This window comes from Sorex fumeus, unplaced genomic scaffold, assembly GCF_029834395.1.
Source record: "Sorex fumeus unplaced genomic scaffold, SorFum_2.1 ptg000115l, whole genome shotgun sequence".
In the NCBI taxonomy this organism is placed as follows: Eukaryota; Metazoa; Chordata; class Mammalia; order Eulipotyphla; family Soricidae; genus Sorex; species Sorex fumeus.
Window position 1 is genome coordinate 2,419,890 of NW_026606172.1, and position 22,654 is coordinate 2,442,543.

Consider the following 22,654-nt stretch of genomic DNA (forward strand, 5'->3'; position numbering starts at 1 on the left):
TGTTGCATTCAGAAATGTTCATTCCGTTGAGAGCGAATGGAATGTCAGGAATGAGATTGTTTCTCATAAACATTTTCTTTGTGAGATGTAAATACAATGGGTCTCATTCCCCTGACCTTGAAAGATCCTAGGGTACAAATATATCCAAATTTCTCTATTTTGAAAAAGAACTTGAATCAATATTCTTTTGATGGGGTCCTGGATGGAGGAGGCACAACTAGTGCTGTTCAGAAGCTATTATTTTTGGTTCTGAGCTCAAGAATAACGCCTACTGGATCTTGGAGGACCATGTATTTCAGGTGATTGAACTGTGCATGCAAGGCAAAATCCCTATTCTCTGACATCACCCTGGCGCTAGTCAATTCTTCACCTTGGCTGTTACCTCTTCTTCTCCTTCCCCAACTCATTACTATATTTCTCAATACAATTGTCTCTAATTTCCCTAAATGTAAGCTGACACAATGAGGACTTTGTAGGTGAGGCAGATTTCCAAACAAAAAAAGAAATCAATATAATAGGCAACAATTAATTATAATTTAAAAAACCTGCACATTGATATTGGTGGTTCCTATTCATAAAAATTTTCAGCTAAACCATCACGTGCTAATTTTCCTTTTTTCTCCTTAATGCTTTTTTTTTTTTTGGTATTTACATATTCTGAGAACTGTTCCTCTGACCTCTTCCTGGAAACTGAATCCTTTCAGCAAGAAGTACCTGCTATAAATTTAGTTTTCAGGTTTTTTCAATTGCAAATTACTTGCCCTAAGGTAAAATGCATGCTTGAAAGAACCATCCCTTTAATCTCCTGTGACTCTGTATAAACTTGTCCTGCTGCAGGGTAGTCCCATTTTGTATATTTTGCATTTAGAAAATTCAGATGTTCAAAGATCTCTCTCTGACTCTGCTACCTATGGAGCTTTTGCTCTATATTTCTAGGCAACAAATATATGACATTTCATAAACAGCAGAACCTGAAATTGCACCTTTTAATGAATTATTATGTCTCTCTTGTTGTGTTCTTTATCCTAGATAAAAGATCAACATTCCCTGGGGCACTTTCTCTAAAGTTTCATTCATCTGTCATCTCATCCATCTTTTTTTACTCTTCTTACATAATGCATTTGATTACCAAATCTTACAAATTTTACCACTCACAAGTTTCGACATTCCTTAGATCTTCATTTACTACTACATTTTACACTAATCTCTCACATGGGTAATTTTATTTCCTTTTAAATGTATCTTCCCTCAACTTTCTTACATCTCTTGTTCTCATTTCCTCTTTTGTTGATAATATTTTGAAAATAGAGATCTAGCAAGTTATTATTGTGCCTGAAACTGTACATTGTCCACTGGAGAAAGTTCATATCCATCAACAGAACGAAATTAGGCTTTTCATTGAAATATCATGACCATGTGATCAATACTGATGCATAACAAATAAGGATTTGCAAATGCTTAAAATCAACTGATGTACAAATTATAACATAACTTAACGAGGATTACAATTGAGTTTTGTTATTTCTTACTATGTTTTAAGATAAACTTATTCTTGGCTTGCTCTTTCAAGCCTGTGTTCTCCCATGATCTCTTTCTTTTTGCAGTTTTCTTCTTTTTTTTTTTTAAGAAGACAGTGTTTCTCTTTTTTTTTTTTTTGCATTTTTTTTTTTATTAGTGAAACACCATGAGGTACAGTTGTAGATTTACAATTTTTTGTGCTTGGGTTTCGATTATACAATGATCAGATACTCATCCCTCCACCAGTGCCCATTTTCCACCACCATGGATAATATCCCCCCACCCCCATCCCCCCATCCCCCCCAGCCTCTGTGGCAGGGCAATCCCCTGTGTTCTCTCTCTCCTTTTGGGTGTTGTGGTCTGCAAAAGAGGCATTGAGTGGCAAACATGTTCAGTCCATAGTCTACTTTCGACATGCATCTCCCCTCCTGGGAGGATCCTCCAAACACCCTTTATTTGGTGCTCCCTTCTCTATCTGAACTGCCCTTTCCTCTAGGATATCCGGCTGGCCTCTAAGTTATGGAGTAATCCTCCTGGTGCTGCTCTCAGCTATTCTTGGGTATTAATCTCATATTTTGTTACTTTATATCCCCCAGATGAATGCAATCTTTCTATGTCTATCCCTCTCTTTCTGACTCATTTCACTTAGCATGATACTTTCCATATTGTACCACTTGTATGTAAATTTCATGACTTCATCTTTTCTAACAGCTACATAGTACTCCATTGTGTAGAAGTACCAAAGTTTCTTTAAGAAGACAATGTTTCTCTTAAACACATGCCTATCCCCTCAAGTAATTCTAAGTAAGTTTTATTCAACAAAAAACATTTGCTTTCACTTAAAAACCACTACCACGACCACCCTGTTGTTCGTCGATTGCCTCGAGCAGGTGCCAGTAACGTCTTCTTCGTCCTAGCCCTGAGATTTTTTTTTTTAAAGTGCCATATTCAAGGCTTTTTCAGGGTTAGGAGAATGAGACCCATCATTGTTACTGGTATTTGGCATATTGGGTATACTACGGGGAGTTTGCCAGACTCTGCCGTGTGGGCAGGTTACATTTGGTAGCCTGTCAGTTTGTCCAAAGTAGGAATGAGATGATAAGATGTCACGCGGCTGAAGGCCGCGCGCTTCAGGGAGCTGAGTGTGATAATCTCTGGATCCTGGCCGTTGTTGGAGTTACATGGCAGTTGGTGGTGTCTAGTTACTGGCAGGTCCAGTCCCAAACCGTGCAGGCTTGGAGATCTCAGACCCGGGTCCCACACACCTGGGTTCCTCTGCCAGTTCTTTTATGTGTGAGGCTCATTCAAGTGTGTGGAGAGTGATCCCAGCATGGCTTTGGCTGGGCCCCGGAGGTCTTCAGCTGTTGGGCCCTGGTGGAGACAGTCAGGCACAGGGTAGGAGACTCTGCCTTGTTCTCTCCCGGGAGCTGAGTGTGATAATCTCTCACTTAAAAAAAGATAAACAAATTCTTTTTATTTATTATTATTTTTGTTGTTGTTTGGGCCACAACTAGAAGTGCTCAAGGACTGCTTCCTGCTGTTCTTAAAGGATTATTCCCAGAGGTATTCAGGAGACAATGTGGTGTTAGGGTTCAAACCCAAGTCATGCAAAACATATGCTCCAATCCTTTGAGCTATTTCCCTGGCACTAAACTAGTCATTTTAAAAGACTAAAGTGTATATTATAATTTTATGAATTTCCATAAGGTGTTAATTTTTCATTATATTGTCTTTCAGTGATAATGCGTTATGAAGATTCAGTAGAACAAAGTCATATTAATCCCCCAAATTTCAACAAGACAGTCAAGTGTCTGTCTTAACATTCCTCATAGTTAACATTTCTCAGTCACGTAACCTATATAGAATTAGTTATCAAAACATACAATAAAATAGAGGATCATGTGATTTATTCTGCCACATTTGATCTAATTGCATTTTAGTTTTGAAGCCGCCAGAAATACTTCAGCTCTTCAAAGTTCTCGCCTGGAATTAAATGAGAATGTGTGACTTTCCTACAAAATCATGTGTACATGACAGCCCATGACTCTTCTGCAAAATTATGTATACATGTACTAAGAAACTAAACAGGCATGAATGCAGGAGGTATATAAAATATGTGCTCTTTACTCTTTGAGATTTTCCCCCATTAACACCTTCATACCTTGTAGGGAACTTCTGAGAGAGAAGGAAGTGAAGCTACTGATAGAGTAGGAAATTATTGACTTAGCACCAGTTTTGTTAGTCATAAACTGGGACACAGAAAAATATAGGTTAAGATGGCATGAGAGAAGGGAAATGACTTGGGCTTTAGTAATACAGATCTGTGTTACAAATAGATTATAATCCAGGTAACAAAGATGGAGGCTATTTTTTTTTTTTGTATTCTTACTTTTTTTTTATTTAGATGTTCTCTGTGCCATTATTTTTCTATGTACGCTGAAGACTGTGTTCGGACTAAATCCATAATAATGTGAAATAACATCATGAAAATTAATATTAAGAAAATTATAAATATGCACTTTGTATTTGTTGTTATAATATGTTGTATAAACTATATACAAGTTATAATATTTACTAAAAGTTATGTTGCACTGGAAAAATTGCAGAATATATTTATAGTGTAGTACAACTTTTTATAACACTAAGTAGGATGTACCTCTATCATTTTGCAACCTCTTTAAAATGCTTACATTTTATTGCATTTTTACATTACTTTCCCTGAATTATTATTATTTTTTTTGTATTTAACTCATTTATTTTTATTTATTTATTTATTTATTTTTATTAGTGAAGCACCATGAGGTACAGTTGTAGACCCACAAATCCCTGTGCCTGAGCTTCGGTCATACAACGATCAAATACCCATCCCTCCACCAGTGCCCATTTCCCCCCATCCCCCCTCCCACCCTGCCTCTGTGGCAGGGCATTCCCCTCTGTTCTCTCTCTCCTTTTGGGTGTTGTGGTCCGCAAAAGAGGCATTGAGTGGCAACCATGTTCAGTCCATAGTCTACTTTCAACATGCATTTCCCCTCCTGAGAGGATCCTCCAAACACCTTTCATTTGGTGTTCCCTTCTCTATCTGAACTGCCCTTTCCCCTAGAATATCCGGCTGGCCTCTAAGTTATGGAGTAATTCTCCTGGTGTTGATCTCAGCTATTCTTAGGTATTGATCTCATATTTTGTTGCTTTATATCCCCCAGATGAATGCAATTTTTCTATGTCTATCCCTCTCTTTCTGACTCATTTCGCTTAGCATGATACTTTCCATATTGTACCACTTGTATGTAAATTTCATGACTTCATCTTTTCTAAGAGCTACGTAGTACTCCATTGTGTAGATGTACCAGAGTTTCTTTAACCAGTCATCTGTTCTTGGGCACTCAGGTTTCTTCCAGTTTCTGGCTATTGTAAACAGTGCTGCAATGAACAAACAAGTGCAGATGTCACTTCGACTACACATTTTTGCCTCTCTGGGGTATATTCCCAGGAGTGGTATCGCTGGGTCAAATGGGAGCTCAATTTCTAATTTTTTGAGAAATGTCCATACTGTTTTCCAAAAGGGCTGAACTACTCGACATTCCCACCAACAGTGAAGGAGTGTCCCTTTCTTGCCACATCCACGCCAGCATCGGTTGCTTTTGTTCTTTTAAATGTGGGCCAGTCTCTGAGGTGTGAGATGGTATCTCATTGTGGTTTTGATCTGCATCTCCCTGATGATTAATGATCTAGAGCATTTTCTCATGTGCCTTTTTGCCATTCGGATTTCTTCTTTGAGAAAGTTTCTGTTCATTTCATTGCCCCATTTTTTGATGGGGTTGGATGTTTTCTTCTTGTGGAGTTCCACCAGTATTTTGTATATCCTTGTTATCAACCCCTTGTCAGATGTGTATTCGGTGAATATCCTTTCCCATTCTGTAGACTGTCTTTGTATTTTGGTCACTGTTTCTTTGGAGGTGCAGAAGCTTATTAGTTTAAGATAGTCCCATTTATCTATCTCTGTTTTTACTTGCTTGGCCAGTGGCGTGGCATCTTTGAAAGTACCATTAGCCTCAATGTCATGGAGGGTTTTGCCAACTTTGTCTTCAATGTACCTTATGGTGTCTGGTCTGATGTTGAGGTCTTTAATCCATTTTGATCTTATTTTTGTACATGGTGTTAGGCAGAGTTCTGAGCCCATTTTTTTGCATGTAGCCATCCAGTGATGCCAGCACAATTTGTTAAAGAGGCTTTCCTTACTCCACTTCACATTTCTTGCACCTTTATCAAAGATTAGATGATCATATGATTGACGGGAGATGTCAGTGTATTCAACCCTGTTCCATTGGTCTGCAGTTCTACTTTTGTTCCAGTACCACGCTGTTTTAATTATTACTGCTTTGTAGTAGAGTTTGAAGTTCGGGAGGTTGATTCCTCCCATTTTCTTTTTCCCAAGAATTGCTTTAGCTATTCATGGGGGCTTATTGTTCCATATAAATTTCAGGAGTGCTTGCTCCATTTCTTTGAAGAATGTCATGGGTATCCTTATAGGGATTGCATTGAATTTATACAATGCTTTCGGTAGTATTGCCATTTTGACAATGTTAAGTCTCCCGACCCATGAGCAGGGGATATCTTTCCATTTCCTCATGTCCTCTTTTATTTCCTGAAGTAGCATTTTGTAGTTTTCTTTGTACAGGTCCTTTACTTCCTTAGTTAAGCTGATTCCTAGGTACTTGATTTTCTGGGGCACAATTGTGAACGGGATTGTTTTTTTCATGTTGCTTTCTTCTCTCTCACTGTTTGCGTATAGGAAAGCCATGGACTTTTGGGTATTGATTTTATAGCCTGCAACTTTACTATACGAGTCTATTGTTTCTAGGAGTTTTTTGGTGGAGGTTATTGGGTTCTCTAAGTATAGTAACATATCATCTGCGAATAGTGAGAGCTTGATTTCTTCCTTTCCTACCTGAATGCCCTTAATATCTTTTTCTTGCCTAATCGCTATTGCAAGTACTTCCAGTACTATATTGAACAGCAGTGGAGAGAGTGGGCATCCTTGTCTAGATCGAGGCTATTTGTGATGTTGATGTCGGTGGGCCCCATGGATGACTTATGTGAAGCAGTAGGAACAAAAATTATCACTTTGATCTAGGCAGGGAGATAGGGAATGGTCCTATGTATTCAGCAATTACTCCAGGAAGTGCTTGGGGGACCATATGGGATGCTGGGAATCCAACCAGGGTAGGACACATGCAAGGTAAACGCCCTCCCCGCTGTGCTATCACTCCAGCTCCATTTGAAGGTGTAGAGATGGAGAGAGAGAGAGAGAGAGAGTGAAACAGATAGTAATGTGCTCAAGAGAGAATGCGGGCTGTTCCAAGGGCAGAGAGAGCTACTACACACATCCCAGCATTAGACAGGAAAGCATGAAAGTAGCACTGTAGCACTGTCTTCCCATTGTTCATCAGTTTGCTTTAGCAGGCACTAGTAACGTGTCCATTGTGAGACTTGTTACTGTTTTTGGTATATCAAAAACACATGAAAGTACACATCTCAATAAAGAAGATGAGAGTGACACAGTGCTCGGCCATGTGGGCACAAGCAGCACATGGGTTTGGGCAGCATATGGGTGTGCTTCCTTTGGTCAAGGTGGCTTTTATAGGCTCTTCTCTTGGGTTGTCTTGATCCGGAATATTCTGGAGCCTTCTTGGGGCTGAATCACTAAAGTTAATCGGATTAAGGGAGAGGTCCCAGAGTTTGAGGAACTTCATGGGGAGGGGTCCAATCTTCTCAGAGTCTGCTGCTGAAGGTCTTATCAGGTCTCTGTTTTCTGTATCCACAGGGTGGATCAGCCTTAGAATTTTCCTTCCAGAAGTTTTGTTGAGCTAAATTTCATTGCCAAGGGCCTTTCCCTGTCTGTCTGCCTACATCAATGTGACCATGAATAAATTACTACTTTTGGAGGGCATTTTACAATTTTTAAAATAAGTAAAAAATCACAGATCTCAGATCTCAGATCACAGATCACAGATCATCCTGTTATTCGTCGATTGCCTCGAGCAGGCCCCAGTAACGTCTCCTTCATCCTAACCCTGAGATTATATTCAAGGCTCTTTAGGAGAATGAGACCCATCATTGTTACTGGTATTTGGCATATTGGGTACGCCACGGGGAGTTTGCCAGACTCTGCCGTGTGGGCAGGCTACATTCGGTAGCCTGCCAGTTTGTCAAAGTAGGAATGAGATGTCATCATAAGCTGTCGCGTGGCTGCGAATGCAGCCGCGCGGTTCCGGAAGCTGGTTTTTATGGTCTCAGAGTCTTGGCCGCTGATGGGATTACACGGCACCAGGGGGCCAGTTGGTGGGTGTGACCCCCACCTACTGGAATTTGGAGGATCTGGGTGGAGGATGCTCGACTCCAATCCGAGTAAGCTTGGAGATCTCGGCCCCGGAATCCTTGTGGCTTTGTCCCTCTGCCGTACCTTCAGGTGTGCGGAGAGTGGTCTCAGCATGGTGGTGGCTGGTCCTGGAGGTCTTCGGCTGCCGGGGCCCTGGCCAGGGCGGGGAGGAAAGCTCAACTTGCTCCCCTCCAAGGGCCCTGGCGAGGAATAGCCAGGCACGGGGGCAGGAGACTGCGCTCTTCTCCTCCAGGAGCTGGTTTTTATAGTCTCAGAGTCTTGGCCGCTGATGGGATTACACGGCGCCAGGGAGCCAGTTGGTGGATGTTACCCTCGCCTACTGGAATTTGGAGGATCTGGGTGGAGGATGCTCAACTCCAATCCGAGTAGGCTTGGAGATCTCGGCCCCGGAACCCACGTGGCTTTGTCCCTCTGCCGTACCTTCAGGTGTGCGGAGAGTGGTCTCAGCATGGTGGTGGCTGGTCCTGGAGGTCTTCGGCTGCCGGGGCCCTGGCCAGGGCGGGGAGGAAAGCTCAACCCGCTCCCCTCCAAGGGCCCTGGCGAGGAATAGCCACGCACGGGGGCAGGAGAAAAAAAAAATGCACTCGAAAATATGAGTGTGACAAATTAATGAGGCATTACAAGTATAAATTTGAAAACAGTGCCTGGACTATATTAGGAATTTAATTTTATCAATTAAAAACTTTTATTTTTATGAATTTATTTTACTTCATCACCATCCATCGTGCCCTCCTCTTCCAGAATGAGTACTTCTCTCCACCATTATCAAGTGTTCCGTTTCCTGTCTTATTTTCCCTTATCCCCATCTGAATGGGATGCTTCCTACAGGAGATGAATTCACATGCTCATTATTTCTATTGCCTTTGGGCATCTGTTACTATGTTTCTTTATAGCCTGCATATTAAAGAGATCATTGTGATTGCCTCTCTCCTTCTAATATCACTCAGCATGATACTATTGAGATTGATCCACATAGCAGCAAATTTCATGACTTTATCTTTTCTTATGGCTGCATAGTATTCCATTATGTGTATGTAACAGTTTCTATACCCATTCATCTTATCTTGGGCACTAGGGTTGTTTCTAGATTTTTGGCTACTGTGAATAGTTCTGCAATGAACAAAGAATTGCAAATGTCTTTTCTGCATTGTGATTTTGGGTCCTTGGGACATATTTCAATAAGTAAATTGCTTGAACATATGGAAGGATCAATTCTCCAAGTTTCTATGAGGCAAACATTATCCTGACACCAAAAGTAGACAGGAACACTACAGAAAAGAAAGCTACAGACCTGATGAACATTTAGATGCAGAGATTCTCAACTGAACTAGCAAGTAGAATCCAATAAGAATATCAAAAGGATCATACACCATGACCAAGTGGGATTCATCCCAGGTATGCAGAGATGGCTCTACATACAGAAATTAATCAACATAATACAAAATGAAAATAATAATCATTTGATTATATCAATAGATGAAGGGAAAGTATTTGACAAGATCCAGTAGCCATTCACAATAAAAACGCTCAATAAAAATGGGAGTTAATGAAACTTTTCTCAACATAGTTAAAGCCATTTACCACAAACCCACAGCAAACATTATGTTTAATGGTAAAAAAACTAAAAATCTTTCCTGTAAGATTAGGCCGAAACCGAGGTTTCCCATGCTTACCAGTAATATTCAATACAGTACTAGAAGTACATACTATAGCATTTAAACAAAAATGATATTAAGGATGTCTTCATAGAAAAATAAGTCAAGCTCTTACTATTTGTAGATGACATGACATTATATTGTAAAATCCCTATATACCCTATATCAGTTATTTTATAAATGATAACCACCTTTCTAATGATAGATAATATTTAAAAATTCTTGTGAGTTAAAGTAACAAATTAGGAGACTAACAGCCAAGAGTAGCTGAGATAAGTACCAGGAGGTTTACTCCATGACTTGTAGGCCAGTCGCACATGCTAGGGGTAAAGACAGCTCAGATAGAGAAGCGAGCACCAAATAAAGGGTGTTGGGAAGATCCGCCCAGGATGGGAGATGCATGCTGAAAGTAGACTATAGACCAAACATGATTGCCACTTAATTCCTCTTTTGCAAACCACAACACCTGAAAGGAGAAAGAGAACAAAAGGGAATACCCTGCCACAGAGGCAGGGTGGGATGGGGGGATGGGGTGTGGGAGGGATACTGGAGTTAGTGGTGGTGGAGAATGGGCACTGGTGGAGGGATGGGTACTTGATCATTGTATAACTGAAACCCAAGCACAAAAAATTGTAAGTCTACAACTGTACCTCATAGTGTTGTTTCACTAAAAAAAAATATATATATGTATATATTGTTAATAAAGCAGTTACTGTAGATTTTTTAATAGGTAAAACTCTAAATTCCAAAGAAAGATTTCATTCTATAGTGAATTATTACATTCATTCTTTTTCCTTGTCTCATATGTTATTTAACTTTCTAGTTCATGCTAAGTCTTCTTATCAGTTACATTTTCCAGATCTATGCTTCTATATTTTCATGCAGCTTGAACTTTGTGGTTTTTGTCCAACTTAGTTGATTTCTTTCTTCTCGTAGTGAGAAGAAAGTATTTCATTTGACATTCAATTGTATACTACATAACTATTAAACTTACCCACATCAGTTATTACCCCTTTCCTCCAATATAGTCTGAGTCGATAAAATCTGAGTTGTAACTATAACAGGTTTTTTAATGTTACAGCTATGAATTGGTCCTTTTTCAACTAAGGTTAAATGAAATAAAAATATTTTTACATAAAACTATCATAGCATTATCACGTTGTGGAAAGAAGCGAAAATGATTCAAAATAAATTACACTTGAGATCAGAAAGTTAGATTGAAAGTGATGGTCATGAAATGCAGAGATGATTATGTATAGAAAAGAAAATACCCAGAAAGAAAGAGAGAAAGCTACATAATATGGTTTTGGTTATTCAATGAGATTTGGTACTTATATTGCTCTTGGTTTATTTTTCATTGGGTTTCCCTCCCAATATAAGGGGGCATTAAACAGGGGATTCATATGTAAGGCATTTATTAAGGAAGTGTTCCCAGATAAACAGGTGAAGAGTGAAGGAAACAGGAAAGAGGAAAGTAACGGTGTTATTTCAAGGAAGGGTGATGACAGTCTGATCTAGTAAAGGAATTTTGGAATGTAAGTTATAATGTACTATTTGTCCCAAGTCAAGGCAGGGTTGCTGGACTTTTAAACTTGCTCACCAATCATTGGCCTGCAGCCATCTTGGGAGCTGTGGTTGTAAACTCTCAAGCACTTCCTGTTCTTTGCTTGTGCTGGCAAAGATGCTTCACTAGCCCAAGGCATTCCTGTAAGTAGGTTGGTTGGAGTGGTCTTCAAAACTGTGAGAGAACAAATATCAGTTGTTTTAAGTCCCCCGAATTGATTTAATTTGTTACAGTGACTTTAAGAAAGAAGTACAGAGCCCACATCTTTTTAATAAAGTAATCAGTGGACCTATAAGTCCTTTTATCAAAAGCGACATAACTTATTATGTAAATTGTTTCATATCAGTGCCATTAACTAATCTTATCATGATTTTTGGATGGCTCCTTAAATAACACTAAACACATATCTGTATAATAAATTGGGTAAATTAAACATATGCTGAAACAATTCTAACAAATGAGTTTCTGTTACTTGCAGTCAAAAGAATGTCTACCAAGATTTCCTCCATTTCATTTTGCAAACAATAGACATCTATAAAGCTCACCAATATTCACTCATTGATATTGCTCCTTAGTTAGAACCAAACCTATGATAGCGAAATTACATATTTTTTCTAGGATAGGTTAGTAAGTAACCTGTAAATCAGTCTTTATTGTAATTCTATCTCCCTTAGTACCTAAATTCTTTTAATTAAGTGTGATTCCTTCAGGTTTTCTATTTGTTTTGTGATGTCTACTGTGTTTATTTAGCGTTTCATAATTGAGGCACCAGTAAAAATTATATTAATCTAATCTATGGATTAGATCATCTTTATTTCTATTAAAACATTTAAAAATGTTTTTCTTAAGCTTTATATTAGGTTATTTCCCTATCTTGTTCCTCTCATCTGCTATACCCTTTTTTATTGCTAAGAGTCATTACAGCAAACTTATTATATATATATTTAAAAAACTTTATAAACTCAGTAACAGATCATAATAGATCATATTAAACGAAGTTATCAAATTAATGACAGTTTGTGATAAAAACTATAGATTAATAGTCTTGTAACTATTGAATATATCCAGGAATAGTCACACTTTTTAAAATCTAGTAATCACAATCATTTTGTAGTTGATGTTCAGTAGATTTTGGAAAGAAGAAAGCAAATTAGTATTTTATAGCACAAAGTTGTTTGCTGTATATAAATTTTATAATGTGAAATAATGTGTTTGATAGCATTTGACATTTCTGAAAACATTTAGGTCATTCAAGTGTAATGACCATACTTCACTCATTTTATGTATGAATTAAAGGCAAACATTTCATCAACTATTTAGTAATTTTTTGTTTTAAGAGAGTTCATATAATATCTTTAAAGTAACATAGGTCATTAAAAAATTGAACTTTTCTCTAGATTTTTCTATTTTTTAATTTAACAATGTTTTATTTTTTTTAAAAAATGGTAATTTTTTCAGTAACTTCTTTATTTAAATACACACATTTACCAACCTATGTTTTTGATTTTCATGTTCTGTACTTGGAAGATACATTTTAACTTACAGAAATATAAATCTATTAAAATCACTTTATTATGATATGATTTGAATGAGTATACCCATTCCTCAGTATCAAAGATGATACTGAAAATTTGCAGAAGAGATTTTTAAAATTACGTTCTTAATTTTATCTATTTATTGATTTTCTTTTTGTGTCACACCCTTGATTCTCAGGGGTTACTTCTGGCTCTGCACTCAGGAATTTACTCCTGGTTGTGCTTGGGAGACCATATGGGATGCCAAGAATGAAATCTCAATTCTCTCTGGTCAAGGTAAACACCCTACCTTCTCTACTGTTGCTTCAGCTCAGGAGATTTGAAATGAAAGTTTGATTTCATACTTTTGAAAACAAAAGAAAAATACATAAATGGGAAAAATTAATGTTAGATGTCTATTTAATATCTTCTATTGAAAAATCTCTGATTCATACTATGCACACTTAAACTTATCTATCATTTACTCAGACCTTTTTAACTAGACAAAAAAAGGTGCTGAAGTTTTAAAAATTAAATTTAATCTGTAACTTGAGATTTTGAAACTAGTCCTATAAAGAGTGTGACTTAGATGCGTTTCTGGAGCTTTTTACATGACATACCCAGATAATTAAAACTTCTGAAATGGGAAATATTATTTGCTTCCTATTGTCTTTAATAGACTGTGCAAACCCCCTGGTTAAATAATTGTACTTAGAGTTATTGTATAAGTCACTTCAGGTAATTCTTTTTAGGTGATAATGAAAGGTATCTGCGTAGATCAAAACAAATAGCTCTTTCTCTTTTGGTAAATTTCAAATAAACATGTATGTACTTGGTCTACCACACGGTGGCAGTAAATGAATGCCATTTAATGAAAGCAAGCTCTAAAATGACTTGTTTTCAAACTGTATAACAATTAATATTGCCTGCTTAAAAGATGAACGTGACCTAATTTAGTTCTAAATCCATAGAATGCACTTCATATTAAAAATATTGCAAATTTATTCACTTTATGTTGAAGTTTCCCTCTCCACCATTATAAACTAATGAATCAGTTAAAAATAAAATTAATGTGAACCAAGGTAGATAAGAAAGTCATTACTGTGAAATAAAAATATAGTAAAAATAAAAATCAGGCATTTATATTGAGTAGGAGATAGGATAATTAATCATGTAGCTATGATTTTTTTATATGGACAATTCTGAAGCCTATATCAATACTCACTAAACTGCAATACAATCAGTGGATAGGGATATATATATTTTATAAAAATAAAACAAAACAGAAATAAGATGTATTTGATTATCTTGGAGTTAAACTTCATGTTACATTTTCTATTCTTATAAAATGTAGGACTAAGGAAAGTTATTCTTATTATTTATTATTTTTAATCTAATATGTTTCTTTCCTTTGTTTTGTTCATAAATCTTTTTAGTTTGGGTTTCTAAATATGATTCAGTCCATTCAACCTGCAGTAAATTCTTACTTGAAGTAAGCTCATTCTATCAGAAAAATGTTTCTATTAGTTCACCTAGGTTTGTTTGTTTACTAGAAATTCCGAACTTCGATAATCTCAGTACCTCTAAGGAATAATTCAGTTTAATGCAGAGATGGTGAGTCAGGTTTCCTTCCATGTGGTATATTCAATATGCCAAACACAGTAACAAGAAGTCTCAAAATGGAGATGTTACTGGGCCCACTCGAGCAAAATCGATGAACAACAGGAGGACAGTGACAGTGAACTTAAGTCACAAATTTTGTGATTCTGCTTTTTAGGCTGAAGATATATGGTGGCTGCAAGTGCTGAAGAGATAGAATGGAGGTAGGGCTCTTGTCTTGCACATAGCCAAAATCAGTACCCCATATGTTTACCCTCAGCCCCACTGGAAGTGGACTCTAAACACAAACCAGACATAAATCCTGAGTAGCCCTGGATGTGACCCTCAACAACAACAACAACAACAACAACAACAACAACAAAAAGAGCAAAATGGTAGCTGTAGTCTTTATTTATATTTTTTTACTTATTTAATCCTCTGCCCCTCTTGGGAGCCCGGCAAGCTACCGAGAGTGTCTCGCCCGCTCGGCAAAGCCTGGCAAGCTACCCGTGACATATTCGATATGCCAAACACAATAACAAGTCTCACAATGTTACTGGGCCCACTTGAGCAAATCGATGAACAATGGAAAGACAGTGACACTCGAGCAAATTTTAAACATAGCTTGACTGAGTTCCATAAACCATTTTCTCTATCGTATGGTCTCTATATATAATGTGCTCATTTAGCTTCTATGGTTGAGATAAACCAAGCATTTATATAACTTATTTGGTTGTTTTTTTTTTTTTTTTTGGCTAGAGATAGCACAGCCGTAGGGCATTTGCCTTGCATGCAGCCAGCCTGGCTGAGCTGGGTTCAATTCCTCCACCCCTCTTGGAGAATCTGGCAAGCTACCCATGACGTATTCAATATGCCAAACACAGTAACAACACGTCTCACGACGGAGACGCTATTGGGCCCGTTCGAGCAAATCTATGAATAACGGGAGGACCGTGACTGTGACCGTGATTTGTTTTTTTACTTAAATATTCTGATAAAGGAGAACTAAGCAAAATCTCTTGAGTGGTCATGCGGTTGCTTCTGAGAATAGACTATTGGACTTTACCAATTACTTTGCATATGTAAACTATACTATATGCACAGAAAAGATTGTCTACTAAGGTGTTGGACAAATAGGATACAGGACTGAAGCATATTCTTTGCATGTAGGAGGGCAGGATCTTATCATTGAACAGGGAGAAGCTGCTGAGCACGCTGATGCTAAAAATGTAAAACAAACAAGAAATTACTGAATAAATGAAACAAGAAATCTTCCTATTCTCATTTTGTATTTGGGACAGGTTCATTATCAGCTTTTATTTTGCTGTTTTAAATCACTTACATGTGCAAGCCCATAAAGTAGAGTAAAATGACCACAACCAAACAGTACCCTTCCTCACCCTTCCTTTACCTCCTCACTCTACCCTTTCTCACCCTTCTCTTCTATTCTTCCTCCCTGAGTCTTAAATTGTAAATTCTGGTCCTCAAAACCAAATAAGAACACAACTGTCATATTACAGGCTACAGAGACACAGTAATAAACGTCTGTCTGAATGTGTTATGAATGAAAACTGCATGGCTATTGTACAAAAATATGTGACCCACCTACAGATTGATCTTGTGAGTTCTAAGTAATACATGCACTGTTGCTCTGTCTGACTATCATGAATTTCTCTGTCCTCAGAATGAAAGATCATCCTTATTAAAAACAACATCAATATTTTCATTTCCAGAGCTGTACAGATGGATCCAAAATAAGCAGTTGGGAACTGCTGCTTCATCCTGTCATCCTCATCTACTTGGCCATGATAATTACACTACTGTAATCAGCTTGAATTCTCTTTAGGTTTAGTTTTACAGTGATCCATGTTACTATGATGAATATGTGTTTTTATGGTGCTGGCTTCATTTCCTCATCCTCAGGATTGGGTGATTGTGTTTCCTCTCTGGATGAATTAGAGTAGTATATTTGAGATTATATTTCATTAGTTTTATTGCTGCTTGTTAAAGTTTTATTATCCTCTCTGTTTTATATTTCAGACTGGCAACACTTGCCAGCAGTGCTAAGTGACTTGATATATATGAATAATAACATTGTGACCCAAGAATATGCTGTCTGCAAATATAATAGTGTCTTAGAAGTGATACTTTATCATGCTATTAAACATAGGCACTCACAAAACAGCGATCTAAAATTAAGTAACTTTATTTCAGATTTTTTTATACACAAGTTCATGTGCTCAGCATTTCTCTTAAGTGGTGCATAATAAGCTTTAAGTAAGAATTCATTCATTCTGATGATTTTGGTTTATCTCATGTAATTTTTATTTACAGAGCAGTGATAACTCAATAATTCCATTAAAGCAATCTGTTAAATGTGCCAATCTGCTTAAATTTAGATAAAAATCTGAAACCACTTGGTGCTAACTAGTTTGATATCGTTTTACTCAGTTGAATAACGGAGCAGGCAGAGTTGAGTGGGTATAATAGAGTATTTCACATAACATAATTGGAGTCATACTAGACAAATGAGGGCGTTGAGTAGGAAGTACATATTCTACCATAGTTAAGCCCTTTAATTCTTTGAACTCCTATACTGTGGTTTCTTGTTCAGTAAATGGAGATTAAGAATGCAACACTTGCCGTTTTATTTATAGGAACTACTAGAATGTTTGCAATTATTATTATAGATAAAATGATTAAAATAAATTACCTACAAGTAGGGTACTTAAGAGCAAATTTGTGAAAAATGTTTCTCTTCAGTAAAAAGTGATGTTTTACTGTCCTATTAAAGGGACTATTTTCTGTAACCACTATCAATAGTTTAGTAATTTGAAGGAGAATGATTAAATTATAAATATTTATTAAATTTCTACTTAGATGCCAAATAAAACCTTGAAATGTTTAATGTGCTATTATTATTTTCTGATACTATACTTAATACTGTTGAGATAGTAATGATACAAAAGTTTCTAGTTAGCTAGATGTTCAGTACCAATAACTTAAAAATTCATTAGAGAATTTAGAGGAAAATAATACATTCCCACAATACATTTGTTGGTAGTATTCTTTTACTTAAAAATTAACAAAATTTTATTAAATTTTAATAAAAGTGAGCAATATTTTATTTTCTATTAAAAATGAACTAAGACAAAAAAATCAAAGGAAAAGTGAGAAAAAGATGCAGTATAGTAACATCAGCTTCCTTGTTCTTGAAGTGGGTCTATCTCCATGCCTGAGAGTTGAGTGACAATGCAGAAAGCCACAGATCAGTGAGGACCTGGTCCTATGCTATGTCTCAGGCACTTCATCTTGGGCAAAGAGAAGTTCTGAAGACATTTGACGTCTCCAAGTTCAGAGGTTTCTTGTGGTCTCTGTAGTTTGAGCCAGTGATGTAGATTTCTATGCACTCTTTGCAAAATTGTCAAAGATAGAGATTGGAGTATCTCTTGACACTTCTAATTATCCTCTGAAGAGCCTGAGTTTTAAAATCAAATATAATTGTCACAAAATAATGTTACATTAAAATTGAGCATTCACAGATGACGGGAGTAAAACTGAAGGATTGGTCCACAATTGGAAGCCTGCCTCAAGTCAGGGAGTGCAGTTGGGATAGAGAAGGGACGACTATAACAAAGATAGTTGGAAATGATCACTCTGGATAAGAACTGTGGGCCCAAAATGGGGGAAGGAGAGATAGATAGATAGATAGATAGATAGATAGATAGATAGATAGATAGAGTGTCTGCAATAAAGACATAAAGACAGAAGCAGATGTGGGGAGGGGGAGCGCTGGCAGGAGGGAAACTGGGGACATTGTTGTAGGCAATGTGCACTGGTGGAGAAATGGGTGTTGGAACATTGTAGAACTGAAACCTCACCATGAACAGTTTGTAACTGTGTCTCACAGTGACTCAATAAGAACAAAAACAAAAACAAAACCATATTAATGAGCGCTGAGACCACTCTCCACATGCATGAAGGTACAAAGGCATGCGGGTCCCGGGGCTGAGATCTCCAAGCCTACTCGGATTGGAGCTGATCATCCTCCACCCAGATCCTCCATCTTCAAGTAGGCTGGGGTCACACCCACCAACTGCCCCCCCCACCCTGCGCCGTGTAACGCCATCAATGGCCAAGACCCAGAGACTATAAAACCCAGCTCCCGGAAGCATCTTATTATCTCATTCTTGCTTTGACAACCTAGCAGGCTACCGAGTGTAGCCTGCCCACACGGCAGAGTCTGGCAAACTTCTTGTGTCATATTCAATATGCCAAGTACCAGTAACAATGATGGGTCTCATTCTCCTAACCCTGAAAGAGCCTTGAATGTGGCACTTTTTATAATCTCAGGGCTAGGACAAAAGGAGATGTTACTGGTGCCTACTCAAGGCAATCGAGGAACAACAGGATGATCGTGATCATGATTAATGGGATGAGGGAAATAGTAAGGAGTAAAGGAACATGCATTCTGAACCCTGATTTGATCCTGGTAACATGTTCCCCCCAGAGTAAGCAGAGGGTAGCCCTGGAGCCTGGAGCCCCACATACCTCTGAAGGTGACCCTGATGTTCATTAGCATCAGCACCTCATGGCCATGTAGCACCTTATTCTTGGGCCCTACAGTTCATGAAGTCATCTGGCTTAGTTGGATGAGAAGAACCAAGAGCCAAGCACTCGTCAGGATTCCCCCCCAAAATTGAAAAGAAAGCATCCCATCCTTTTCTGCATTTGCCCTTCTTTTCTTGCCCCTAACTTCTGTGGAGAAATCTTTCATTTCTGATTTTATTTTCATGTTGCTTTGGTCTGGGAATTTATTTAAAAAAGAGAGAGAGAAAACCAAAAATCAAAACATTTTTATAAAAAGACCAAAGACAGATTCAGCCGAAGAGAAGGACTACATGGAGGGCAGGATCCACAGATCCCGAAGAAAAAAAAAACAGGTTCCAAAAAGAGCCGAGATCATCGGGAAGTCCCACATGGGGTAGGTACCGCATCCCGCCTCCCCCAGATGGAACCCCGGTGACCAGAAGCCTCTACAAGCACAGCTCGAGTATGCGGGAACTAGGACTTTTCCTCAAAACGGCGCGGCCGCTTATGCGGCCGTGCAACATCTCTCTATATACAAAGTGAACCATGGGAAGTAAACCACCCAATATTTCTCTCTGAAAATCATAGTTAAGTTTGGAGCACGGCCACAGCCCAGAAACACAAGGACTTAATGCATAACCCAGCAGCTTGGAGCAGAAAAGTGAACGGGCTATGCGTTAATCCAGGCCATCATGTCTGTCCGGAGGGGAAAGGGTGATGCCCCAGTCGCCCTCTCTTCTCTGGAAAGAAGGATGGCGGCCACATGGGGGCCTTGTGGACCGCAGGTATGAGCCGGGGGTGTGGGGGCGACTAAAACCTCATGGGAAGGGGGGGCGTTCCGGTCCGTCCTTCATGCCCTACCGAGGCCACCAGTTGCCCCCCCACGAGCGGCTCTCCATCACGGCCACAGCTCCAGAAACACAAGGATTTAATGCAGAACCCAGCAACTTGGAGCAGAAAAGTGAACGGACTATGCGTTAATTCAGGCCATCAAGTCTGCTGGAGGGGAAAGGGTGTTGACCCATTCGCCCTCTCCTCTCTGGAAAGAAAGATGGTGGCCACATGGGAGCCTTGTGGACAGCAGGCATGAGCCGGGGGTGTGGGGGCGACTAAAACCTCATGGGAAGGGGGGCGTTCCGGTCCGTCCTTCACGCCCTACCGAGGTCACCAGTTTCCCCCCACGAGCAGCTCTCCATCACGGCCACAGCCCCAGAAGCACAAGGACTTAATGCAGAACCCAGCAGCTTGGAGCAGAAAAGTGAACGGGCTATGCGTTAATCCAGGCCATCATGTCTGTCCGGAGGGGAAAGGGTGATGCCCCAGTCGCCCTCTCTTCTCTGGAAAGAAGGATGGCGGCCACATGGGGGCCTTGTGGACCGCAGGTATGAGCCGGGGGTGTGGGGGCGACTAAAACCTCATGGGAAGGGGGGGCGTTCCGGTCCGTCCTTCATGCCCTACCGAGGCCACCAGTTGCCCCCCCACGAGCGGCTCTCCATCACGGCCACAGCTCCAGAAACACAAGGATTTAATGCAGAACCCAGCAACTTGGAGCAGAAAAGTGAACGGACTATGCGTTAATTCAGGCCATCAAGTCTGCTGGAGGGGAAAGGGTGTTGACCCATTCGCCCTCTCCTCTCTGGAAAGAAAGATGGTGGCCACATGGGAGCCTTGTGGACAGCAGGCATGAGCCGGGGGTGTGGGGGCGACTAAAACCTCATGGGAAGGGGGGCGTTCCGGTCCGTCCTTCACGCCCTACCGAGGTCACCAGTTTCCCCCCACGAGCAGCTCTCCATCACGGCCACAGCCCCAGAAGCACAAGGACTTAATGCAGAACCCAGCAGCTTGGAGCAGAAAAGTGAACGGACTATGCGTAATCCAGGCCATCAAGTCTGCCAGAGGGGAAAGGGTGTTGCCCCATTCGCCCTCTCTTCTCTGGAAAGAAGGATGGTGGCCGCATGGGAGCCTTGTGGACAGCAGGTATGAGCCGGGGTTTGGGGGCGACTAAAACCTCATGGGAAGGGGGGCATTCCGGTCCGTCCTTCACGCCCTACTGAGGTCACCAGTTGCCCCCCACAAGCGGCTCTCCAGCATGGCCACAGCCCCAGAAGCACAAGGACTTAATACAGCTTGGAGCAGAAAAGTGAAAGGACTATGCATTTATCCAGGCCATCATGTCTGCCCGGAGGGGAAAGGGTGTTAGTCCCTTCCGCCCTCCTCCCTCTGGAAAGAAAGATGGCGGCCACATGGGAGCCTTGTGGACCGCAGGTATGAGCCGGGGGTGTGGGGGCGACTAAAACCTCATGGGAAGGGGGGCGTTCCGGTCCGTCCTTCACGCCCTACCGAGGTCACCAGTTGCCCCCCGCGAGCGGCTCTTCAGCACGGCCATGGCCCCAGAAGCACAAGGACTTAATGCAGAACCCGGCAGCTAGGAGCAGAAAAGTGAACGGACTATGCGTTAATCCAGGCCATCATGTCTGTCCGGAGGGGAAAGTGTGTTGCCCCAGTCGACTTCTCCTCTCTGGAAAGAAAGATGGCGGCCGCATGGGAGCCTTGTGGACAGCAGGTATGAGCCGGGGTAGTGGGGGCGACTAAAACCTCATGGGAAGGGGGGCATTTCGGTCCACCCTTCACGCCCTACCGAGGCCACCAGTTGCCCCCCACTAGCGGCTCTCCAGCACGGCCACGACTCCAGAGCACAGGAACCAATTTCTTAACTATCTGACTTTCAGTAGAAATACTTCCAGGGTCAATAAGTAAAATAACAGAAATCCAAAACCAACATTTAATTCTTGAACCCAGCTGTAGAAAGCAAATCACTTCACAATGCTTTTTCAGCATGTCTGATTTGGGGGTGGGGTAAACTCTAAATAATAGTGGTGAATCTTTTATTGAAACAATGAATCTAATCAAAGCAGATAGAGTGTTAACTAGAATTCATCTGCCCCACAGGGACTGGGAGGGGTGGGGGGTGGGGTTTTGTTGGGGTTCTTCATGGTAAAAAATAAGTATTGGTAAAGGGAAATGTGTTTGATATTTGCATGACTGAGACCTAAATCTGAAAGCTTTGTAACCTTTCCCACGGTGATTCAATAAAAAAAAAAAAACCCAAATACAAACAAACTTAAAAAAAAAAAAGACCAAAGACAAAATTTGCTTACTTTGGGAAGAAAAAATAATAATCATATTTTGAAAGCAACTCAAGGATCATACGGTTGAGTGGAAAACTCAGCTGGCCATTGGGAGTTTGTGTTAGAGAAGGAAGGTTTCAGGAGCTGTCTCTATCTCTGAAGGATTGTTGAACTATGGAGACGGTGAGAACAAATATTTAAGGTGATGTGATTTTTAAAGTGTGCTGGCATTCTGTTGTAATTTAAAAATATATTTTGAAAAAGAAATGATATTCTTTCACCAAATTAATTAGAAGATAAATTCAATTCTTCAAAACTAGCACAAGTTATAATTCCAGGTAGTCTTGAAGACTATTTGGTAGCCTTATAAAACTATTTAAAAAGAGATGGCTTTTTAAAAAGTGATGCAGTTTGAGGCCAGAGAAATGAGACATAAGGATAAGGCAGAAATGAGAAATAAGGATAAGGCAGAAATGAGAAATAAGGATAAGGCAGCTGGCCTGGTTCAGTCCCTGGCATTATGGGGTCTTATGAATCCCAATAAGTGTATAGATCTCTGAGTATAGAGTGAGGAGTAGCACAGAGCATAGCTGAGTGTGGTCCCAAGCCCCAGATAAACAAACATGTTAGGGGGAGGGGACAGATGAAATTTGTATATCTTTTTTTTATATGTTGGTCACTATTATTTT